This window comes from Pollachius pollachius (assembly GCF_949987615.1).
Source record: "Pollachius pollachius genome assembly, chromosome: 4".
Classification (NCBI taxonomy): Eukaryota; Metazoa; Chordata; class Actinopteri; order Gadiformes; family Gadidae; genus Pollachius; species Pollachius pollachius.
Genome location: NC_136937.1, coordinates 10383924 through 10395145, shown reverse-complemented (window position 1 = coordinate 10395145; position 11222 = coordinate 10383924). Strand labels below are relative to the sequence as shown.

General features: G+C 40.4%; 1 long non-coding RNA gene across 1 annotated transcript; it reads right to left on the bottom strand.

The window, feature by feature from the left end:
• Nucleotides 1-328: 328 nt before the first annotated feature.
• LOC307074547 lies at nucleotides 329-1995 on the bottom strand. The gene is made up of 3 exons (XR_013811801.1): nucleotides 1698-1995; nucleotides 736-882; nucleotides 329-554 (listed from the first exon to the last, which is right to left on the bottom strand). It is a non-coding gene; the product is annotated as an uncharacterized lncRNA (long non-coding RNA).
• Between the last annotated feature and the right edge of the window lie 9227 nt (nucleotides 1996-11222).

Here is an 11222-nt window from a genome sequence, read left to right as displayed (position 1 = left end):
TCTTTGGACTTTATTTCAAAAACAAAAGTACAAGACTGGCTACTTTTGTGTATGCAATGAAATACAAATGCATGTTTAAATTTTGTTGGTCAAATATGCTGTGCAATAATTGCATTAATGCCGTGCACTAAGGAGAAGAACAACAAGTTAATTTCAATATATACAAAGATGTGTGTGTGTGCATGCTTCCGTGTTTGTTTGTGTGACTTTGTGGTTTTATGCGGCTGTGACCTGAGTGGGCTGTGTGTGTTGTGGTGGGAGGAACCATAAACAATACGCCTCTCAAAGCCCACTCATACTGCGGGCGAAGAAGCTGTGAGATCCTTTGTGTTGTGGAGTTTCCAACACAGCATAAAACACACGGCTGTAGTTTTCATCCTGCGTGTGAGAGACAGACACAACGTGACATTTGGACAGTACAACTACTGAGCACACTTCTGAATAGAGCAGGGTTTTAACATCATTTAATGTAAGTGGTGTACTATCAGATACCTCATGTTGCGGTGTTAAAGGTCTGGTTTCCTGAGGGACACCTGGGTGTTTTCCAGCACGAACTGAGACAGAAATTGAGTTAGAATAAAAGAGACAACTCAATCAAATGAGGTGCAGGAGAATCCAGTGAATAAAAGCACATGATGTCCTACCCATGTGACTGTAGATGAAGTAGAGGAACAAAGAGAGGAGAGCAGAGGAGGGACACAGGGTGATGTCAGTTAACAGAGATATATACGCTACCTTTCCTTCTGCAGCGGAGGTAGAAGACCAAGGATGAGAGGAGGGAGAGGAGAAGAGCAGAGGAGGGACACAGGATGGCCAGCAGCACCCAGCACTGTCTACAGTCTGGAGCAGCAGGGTCTCCAGCACCGGCATCTAAAGGGATATCTAAGGAAATATAATGTTGCTTAAATTCAGCGGTGCTAGTTCTTACCTTTTTACAATCTTGGTTCATAGAAGTTAAGTTTGTTCGACCATTGTCCAGGATATAACTCCTGAATGCTCCTGCCCACTAGGTGAACATTAAAGTTGGGAAGGACTTTGGCAGTACACACTATACGACCGGTCTTGACAATCAGTGGTGGTCTACGCTATCGGGTCATTTGTTTCCTCCCATTGTCTGTTCCCACCGTCATCGCCGATTTCAGTCTCAGTCCCCTCTACAGGACGCAGTCAGGCCCATAATACTAAACTGGTTTGAAAAAGACTTTGCCCTCCTAACCCTAAGGGGGGCAGCACATTTACGTGTCTCTAGACCCCGCACACTAAACAACCATCAGAGCCTACCTCAGCCCTGGTCGCCCCCCCCTCTCCCCGTCGGTGAACTCATTATCGTGGGTGAGTCGCCTCGTGGAAAAGGGCCTAAAGCTTTGGCTGAAGGATGCTGGCTGATTCATTTTGATGTTTTCATGAATTAATAAATTTAAATGTTGGATATAAAAGAAGAAAAAATGAATTAACTAAACATTTAATGATTCAAAACGCTCTATGGCCTCTACAATTGTCCTGAACTTTAGCTTAAAAGTGCAGGATGATCGCAGGGATTGTAAATGTAATTGTAATGGTAAAGTTCGTAGTGGCACAAATGTCTCCAATCAGCACATTGTGCCCATCATTAAAAAGTGCTTGACATGCTTGACATGCAATACGTTTGCATATTTGCATATACATATGAATTTAACCACAAAAAACACTCAACTTACCTAACAAAATCCTTGTAATTATTTTGCCATATGTGTAGATATATTTTTCCTTGTTTCCTTTTGTCCCATCCAGTTTTTCAGTTCCACAGTAGTAAAGACCAAGGTGAGAATTAGTAATGTTCTTAATCAGTAAGTCGCATGAGTTTGACGATTCGTTCCTCTTCATGTTTAAATGAAAGGAATGGCTTTCATTCGCTACATTACCAAAAATGCCATGATCTCTGTGCTTCCAATTCAGAGATAGTGTTGGCTGATTTTCATGAGAACAGTTCCTGTACCAAACAAGATTTACATTAGGTGTGAGTTTACAGTCACAGTATAGAGTAACGTTTTCTCCTGGTCTCACGGTCAGCTCCACTACTGGGTTAGAGAGTACGTCCTGACAGGACACAACAGCACCTGAACGAAAAATATTTTCAATTAGTATTACGATCAAATGTGCAGCAACATGGAGCAACATATGATGATATATAAATGTGATTTTAAAACACTAAATACCAATCAATCATTACACAGGACATCATAAACAACTCATGTATTATTGAAATAGAAATTTTAACGTAAATATTTTACCCAAGATGACGGGAAGATAGACATACGTCCAGCTCATCATGATGATCTGTGGAAGAGTAAAGACATTTGATACTTTCATCACACCCATTTGACTGAAGGCGGAAGGATTGAAAATGACTTGTGATTGGTTGGCCTTGTGGAAAATGTTGCGGTTATTTCTATCTGCGTATCCGGCGAGGTGATATGACCTGAGTTTCATTACATATCCATACTAGATTAAACGACATTTGTATTGTCATGGATGCACACACACAATTTCAGTTGTCATCAAGCAAGATAGAGCAAACTTCTTTGGAATACCTTTTGCTTTAATTAATTATGCTTATAATTCATATTACAATATAAATACAAATAAAAATATGTCAGAAAACATGTAAACATTTTTGTTTGGTAATTATTCAACAATACTTTTTCTAGCATTAAGTTTTCTTAATCACCAATGATCAAAGGGAATCAAACCTAGTTTTGGCAAGGTGAAAACCTGGGATAATTAAGTGACTCATAAACTGGCTGACACATTGCAGTAAACCATGGATCCTAAGTGTCACACATTCTAAAAATAAATTAAGGCTTTTGTGAATTCACTGGAACCCTTTGTCCATGGTTAGTTTTATCTCATTTTCAGCTCTCCTATGTGGTTCAACTGAGTGTGGGTATGAACTCAATTTATTTCTTGTTCATCTGTCTGTGTGCATACACTTTACTTTTTGTTCATACGTGTGTGTGTGTGTGTGTGTGTGTGTGTGTGTGTGTGTGTGTGTGTGTGTGTGTGTGTGTCTGTGTGTGTGTGCGTTTGTCTGTGCGTATGTGCATGTGTGTGTGTGTGTGTGTGTATTTTCTGATGGTGGTATAGCTCCAGCTTGTTTATAGGAAGCACTGCTGGTTGGACGGCATGCAGACACCACAACTGTTTCCGCTGGCTGACATTGATGGTAGAGTTTAATTTAGGGTTTTCTGGGTAAACGCCCCTAGAAGCATGCAACAACAAACAACACAAGCTCTGATAGTCTTTCTTATGCTTCAACTGTCAAGTGCTTTTCAATTAATACTTATGACCAGTATGCTCCTCAACTGGTCTCGCAGCATCCAACCAGATAAACTGTACAAGTTGCAGCTTTTGTTATGAATCGTAATGCTAAATGATAGACAGAGTCCAAAGAACGCAAGACAGACTTTGAAGCATGCATATAAAGAGTGTCACCATAATCCAGAACAGATAAAAAGGTGGCTGCAACAAGTTATTTTCTAGTTTTTAAATTAAAACAAGCATTATTTCTAAAATAGAAACCTAGCTTGACTCTAAGTTTCTTTACCAAATGTGTTACATGAGGATTAAATGAAAGATTTTCGTCCAATAAAAAACCCAAGTATGTGTAGCATGACACTTTCTTTATTTCTTGTGCCTTTGAGGTTATAATTTGAGGTAACGATTTTACTTTGGACTGAGAATCTGTGCAGCATGTATTTGTTTAGTTTTTTAATTTTGCACTAACTTTATCCTCAGTACATTTTCTTGTAAAGCTGTGAAAGCCTCCTGCAGTTTTACTAACGACTCACATGGAGAGGGGGCAGTGCAATAGATAATGGTGTCATCTGCATAGAGGCGTACATTAGCATTTACATGTTTGCAAACAGGGTCCAAAACTAACTTTTTCACTTACCAGCCAGGCTGGCTGGTAAGTGAAATTTTTTACCAGCCAGGCAGATATTTTACCAACCAAATAAAAATTGCTTTTAAGTGTTGTGAATTGCTATCAGTATTATTTAACATGTCATTTGGGTCTAATATGCGATTCTCAATCAATATTTTAATAGTATATGCACTAATACTAGTAGCAATGTATGTTAAAATATGAATCACTGTTTCTGATTTTAGCTCAACCAGACTGCAACAGCCCTATATAAACATGAATATCTGACCAGTGGGGGACAAAGTATTCAAAGACATGACTTAAGTGAAAGTTCTTTTTTTTTAATTCATGTAAAAGTGGCTGCCGGGCAATACAGATAAATCAATTAAGAATAGTTTTGACCAAATACAGATATTTTGATAATATTGCAGGAATGACTGTCTGTGCTTTAACAAAATATTTACACAAATAACATACAAAAAGAATAATCAATAATGCAATTATGACTAAGTGGATAAAATGCAAATAACAAACAGCTAGGAAATAAGGAAGGAACACCTATGCTGTATCACCATATAAACATATACACAATCTAAAATGATATCTATACAGAGTATAATATTGTTATATTGTCCAGCTATATTGCATACATGACAACATGTATCACTGACTTCAGTCTTCATCGGACAGTCCAGTCAAAACACAGCCATCTTGGTCCTCCTGGTCCTCTGGAACATAATCTGGTCTTCTGGAACGGACAGTGTCACTGTGCCACAGGTGAATGGCAGTAGAGGGATCAAAATCATTGACATCTGGTGAGCAAAGCTGGATTGTCATGAGATCTGACAGTGATGAGGATGTGAGATTGGACCTCCAGTCAGTCTTGACCTATATTGAGGAAAAAAAGCATAACACATTGAGTCAGTGAAAATGTACCTTGTTGGCACACAAAGGAAAGTCAATCCTGTGTTACATCAAATGAAAATAAAAAACATCAGTAGATAATAGAAAATACTGCTTGATTGTTTATCTTGATTGAGATAAACATGTCACATGAATACTCTTCGACACACTCGAAGGAGGGATTTTGATTGAGTCTTTACCTGCTTCATTGTACTGAATCCCCGTTCGCAGTCAGCAGTGGAGGCAGGGACCGCTAGCACCAAATCAATCAAGTCAAGCACATCAGGACACTGTTCTCTGTCACGTTGGTTGACTTTTGACCAGGACGTCGTCTGCACCGTCTGTGTTTGTGCATAGATCCTGCTCTTCAATATAGTCCACTGATCTGGTATTTTCTCAACACAGACACCAGCGGAGGTCAGCACTGGTCCAAAATGTTGGCATAGAGCCTCAATCTCTCTATCCCCAAAATCTGGAAATGGCAGAATACATACAGTATAAGAGCCAGATTTGAAAATGGCATTCTACCTATTTTGAAACTGAAACTGCTCTGCTGTTTAAAATTCGGTATTTCGGTATTATTATTGGAACCTGTTCTGACACAAAGAACCAACCTGTTTCTACAGATTCTCTATCAGTCCAGTTCTTGAAACTCGCCAACATGGTTGCACGCAGGACTCCCTCACTAACATCCTGAAACCTGTCATTCAAGCTGTCCCTGAGTCTTGAGAGTAGAGTCTGCCCTGCGGCCTTGACTGCTCTGTCGTCATTCTTTCCCACACTTAACTTGACTCCTTCAAATGTCAGACCACTGGTGGCCTTCATCATTGGCCCTGCCCTTAAGTTGAAAATTATACACATAACACATTACTACAATATTTTTTCTTTTCTTATATCCTTTATCAATTAATTAATTGAATAGTTTATAGTTGCTCACTGCATATTAATGATCATTTAAATAATCACACTGACAAACCTGGTTTCATATTTATCCAGCACAGCCTGGGTGGCAAGCAGGGAGGCGTGTGCCTCTGCCAGGGTGATAGTAGGCTTCTGCAGAGTGGCAGAGAGGCTGCTGAGGTGGCTCAGCACATCAAAAAGGAACCCACAGAACTGTAACAGAGCACTCTCCTTTGCCAAACTGTGGAACTTCTTTGCTTTAGCTTGAGGCACACTACGGACCCCCTGTGCGTCAGGGGATTGAATCTGGAATATACACAGACACAAAAAAAAGACAATGAAGCTGCTGTACTTTATATTACATATTTCATTAAGTGTTTGTGTAGGCCAACTATTAATTAATGTGTCAATAACCTGTTCAAGATGCAGCACAATGGCTGGGTATCCCCTCAGGTAGTGGTTCAGCGCTCGAAGAAGGTGGCCCACCCAACGAGTTCCGCCGATTCTTGTTGGCATGAGGGGCTTTGCTTTGAGAGTCGCGTAGCTCTTGATTAGATTAGCCCTGTTTAGGGGACTTTTGTGGTAGAAAGAGTACAGTCCACCCAGTAGTTCATCCATTCTGCGGAACATGGCAGATTCCTTGATGGCATCAGAGAAGGAGAGCTCCAGACGGTGAGCCATGCAATGAACACCAATAACGTAAGTCTTGTCCCCTTTCAGTCTGGTCACAACCCCACTCTTCCCCCCTGACATGACAGCAGCCCCATCTGTGACACAGGCTACAAGTTTCCCCTCCCACCCTTTACAAGCTGCATCCATTTGATCTTTGATGGCTTGAGTAATGTTAGCAGAATCAGCTTTCTCCACAGCTTCAATGCCAATAAATTTCACATTCACATTCCCCTTTGTACAAAAACGTACATAGACTAACTCCTCCTCCTTCACGGCAGTATCTGTGGATCCATCTGATAAAATAGAGCAGAATTTGGTCTCCTCCAACTCCTCTCTGAGTTTGATTTGTTCCGCCTTTGCTATATATTTTGTGAATAACCTACACTCCACTTCATTTCTGTAGGTTTTCCCAACCTTCAGGCCTTTTTTCTCATCCAAGCTGTAAAGAAGGAAAGAGAAAAACATATTCAATTGCAATGAAATAATAAATGAAATTACATATAATAGTGCATCATACTTCATTCATGCTTATGCTGTGAAATATTAACATTCCCAAATCAATAAATTGCTGGAGGCAACAGCCAATAGTAACATTAGGCCACACACTTTACTTTTGATATAAATATCAACAACCATCATGTTCTATCTTGACCACGTTTGTTACATAGTGTGTGTGTGTGTGTGTGTGTGTGCGTGTGTGTCAGAGAGTGGCGCTTATTTAGCTTAGTTATTGATTAAGCTGTAAGCCGTTACATGTAGTTAACATATAATACAATATTTGGTGGGTAACAAAAACACAAAACATTAACCCGAGGTTAGATCAACTTACTTGCACATCCATTTAAAATCTGAAAACGGCCGAGCATTCTTGGCAATCGCATGGGAGGTGCGGAACAGTATTGCCATCTTCTCCTTAGTTGCCTCCGGTAATTTAACCAGAGAGATAACACAGGGTGCCTGTTGAAGAGGCTCTGACACTTTTTCCTCAGCAATCAGTCTTTGTGGGACTGAGAATTTTCGTGGAATACGATTGTTTCTAGCTTCATGGTGGTGCAGCCAACCACAAACGCATTTCCCCTCCGCTTTCCCTTTGCGTGAGCACTGCAGACATGACAAAACATTTTTTTTTCTTGGGCTGAATGCACTAGCCATGGCCTTGCGACCCGCCATCTCTCGAGGAAATGCCGGCTAATGTTAGCAGGTTTAGGCGGCTGAGACTGAGCGGGAGCGGGAGCAGGAACAACAGCAGCGGCAGCATTATCCTCCGTCTCTTGGTCGTGGCCGCGGGTCTTCGGAGTGTCTGCCTCGGAATCGGCATGCTCTTTTACTTTTCTTTTCGCTTTTTTTGCGGGAGGCTCCACTATATCCGGCCAGCATCTCCACATCCTTGCTTTCTTCTTCGTCTTCTTCTACTACTGAAATGCATACGACCGTAATGACGGCGCGACGCACTTACGTGACCAAGATCGTCTCTGCCGATAACTCGAGAAGCATCTCGCTGCGGCCTGCGGGAAGGCGGGGCGTGCCCACATCACGGGCGAGTGCATTCTGGGATTGCGTCAAACAAACAAAACTGAGGACTTGAGCCAGCGAAGGAGAGATTTATGGCTGGCTAGAATTAATAGGCGAGACTTCAGCCGACTACTCATAGCGAGGTCTGTTCCCAACATTTCTCCACAGGTAACGAGAGAGTTACCTGTGGTAGTAGTTAGAGTTAGATCGGGAGCGTAAACTATGTTCCCCGGTCGCGTTTTTTCGTAGGTGGAATCCGGAAAAAGTTCCGCCTCAAGCGCTAGGATTGGACAGACAGCCTGTCAGGCAAACTCACACGCTGACTCCTAACCCTAACCATAACCATAACCGTAACCCTCACCCTAACCATAACCCTCATCCTAACCCTAACCATAACCGTAACCCTAATATTCATTCTTCCGGATTCCACCTACGAAAAACACCGGTCACATACAAAGCGGGGAACATAGGGATGACCCCGTTAGATCGGTCTAGCACACAGTCTATACATTATTTTATCACAGGGAGTAAGTTGTAACGTTACGATGGATGGTTTCCATTTGATAACGAGCGAACGAAGCCATAATATTGATAACTCAGAACGACAACTCACTTCACTCAGTTCAGACAACTATACGCTCAATATACAACAGTTAGGAACCAATCAGATCGCTTGATTTATGCCACCCGTTTTATATATATATATATATATATATATATATTTACGTAATTTACCGTTAAAATATTATTAATATATTCGGGCGCAAACAATCCCAGAATGCACTCGCCCGTGATGTGGGCGGGGCGTGATGTCACGCCCCGCCTTCCCGCAGGCCGCAGCGAGACGTACTTGGAGAACTCTGCTGGAAAGACACGTTACTCTGTCAGGAAACTAGCAGTTCTACTGGGCGCGCCAAACAACACCAATGGGTACGCTGAATGGTGGCATCACGCGCTTACGTGCCAAAAGATCGTCTCTGCTGAAAAGACACATTACTCTGTCAGGAAACTAGCAGATACCAGCGTCGTTCTCCTCCAGTAACGAAAAATTAAATTTTCGCCGGTAAAAAAAATAATAACTCGCCAGAGTGGCGAGTGGTCTTAAAAATTTACCAGCCAGAGACAAAATCTACTCGTAATTGGCGAGTGGCGAGTGTTAGTTTTGGACCCTGTTTGCAAATGTCATTTATGCAAATGAACAACAGTGGCCCTAGAATGGAGCCTTGTGGACCTCCAATTTTAATTGTAGCCATCCCTGAGGTAATACCATCACATGACACACATTGAAATCTAGTTGTAAGATAGTTCTTGAACCAACAAATAGCATTTATGGACACCCCAATTTTACCCAGACACTTTAAAAAAATGCTGTGATCCACTGACATAATACCAGTGACAAAGACTTAGAGCAGTTACTAAACCGATGTCCCTTTTTGTAGATGATCACCAGTCGCCTTAAACCTACCCAGTTCCCGGACCCACAACTTAGTCATTAATGTTCAACATTAATGCTGTCTGTAGTTTATTACGTTTTGAAACCAGCTTAGCAGCTTCACGTTTTTTTTCATTTTTTTTTTCATCACAGTCAGATGCTATTTAGCTCAAAGTATCTCTTATTGCCCTGTAATTGTCATTAGGAGCTTTTGTGGAGTCGGCCCTACAACTTAATCTAGTGCTGAACAGGATTTTAGAGTCTGGTGAATGAAATTGGCGCTGTTATGAATATTGTGTTCCAGACTATAGACGTTTTAAAAAAGAGTCAACCTCCTCACAGCAATTATCGATGCTTTAAACACCTCCAAGTTTAAACAAATGTGTCGCACGGATTGATGGATTTAATAGGATAAACATAACCTGAAAACATGTCTAAATAATTATGAACATCTGTATGACACTTTTCTTCTTCTAAACACAACACAAAAACATAAACACTATAAACAGAACAGGAAACATATGCAAGCTATAAAAGACAACCTAGACACATTCACATTGCTAATGTAAAGTTTCTGCAACACATAATTTAAAATCAGAAAAGGGGATGAACATATTGAGTATCAGTTTTTGTAGTGCGTTCCAAGTTGAGGGGGCATTATAATGGTAGGCCGTCTTACCAAGTTCAGGGCGAACAGTAGGCACATTAAAAAGTATGGTATTGCTAGACCTGAGGTTCTATCTATTGTTTTTTGCCAATGAGAATGCCGATAAATATGATGGTAATAATCCAATAGCTGATTTGTAAATTTAAATTAACCAATTTCGTTGTCTGCGTATTGATAGTGGCATCCAACCAGATAAACTGTACAAGTTGCAGCTTTTGTTATGAATCGTAATGCTAAATGATAGACAGAGTCCAAAGAACGCAATACACACTTTGAAGCATGCATATAAAGAGTGTCACTATAATCCAGAACAGTTAAAAAGGTGGCTGCAACAAGTTATTTTCTAGTTTTTAAATTAAAACAAGCATTATTTCTTTAAAAATAGAAACCTAGCTTGACTCTAAGTTTCTTTACCAAATGTGTTACATGAGGATTAAATGAAAGATTTTCGTCCAATAAAAAACCCAAGTATGTGTAGCATGACACCTTCTTTATTTCTTGTGCCTTTGAGGTTATAATTTGAGGTAACAATTTTACTTTGGACTGAGAATCTGTGCAGCATGTATTTGTTTTGTTTTTTAATTTTGCACCAACTTTAACCTCAGTACATTTTCTTGTAAAGCTGTGAAAGCCTCCTGCAGTTTTACTAACGACTCACATGGAGAGGGGGCAGTGCAATAGATAACGGTGTCATCTGCATAGAGGCGTACATTAGCATTTACATGTTTGCAAATGTCATTTATGTAAATGGTAAACAACAGTGGCCCTAGAATAGAGCCTTGTGGAACTCCACTTTTAATTTTAGCCATCCCTGAGGTAATACCATCACATGTAACACATTGAAATCTAGTTGTAAGATAGTTCTTGAACCAAACAATAGCATTTGTGGACACCCCAATTGTACACAGACACTTTAACAAAATGCTGTGATCCACTGTATCAAAAGCCTAAAAACAATACTGCACATGAGTTTTTGCAATCAATAGCAGTAACAATGTCATCAATTACTTTCTGAAACCTGACTATAAAGGGGTGAGGATACTGTTGCAAGAATAAAACTCTTTTAATTTATCGCTGACTAATGCCATTAATATCTTAGCCAATACTGAAAGTTTAGATAAGGGGTGTAATTGTCCAATAATGTGGGGTCCCCACTTTAAAAAAGAGGTGTTACATTAGCGGTCTTCCAGGATTAAGGAATAATGTTTTGTTCCAAGGACTAATTAAAAATTTGA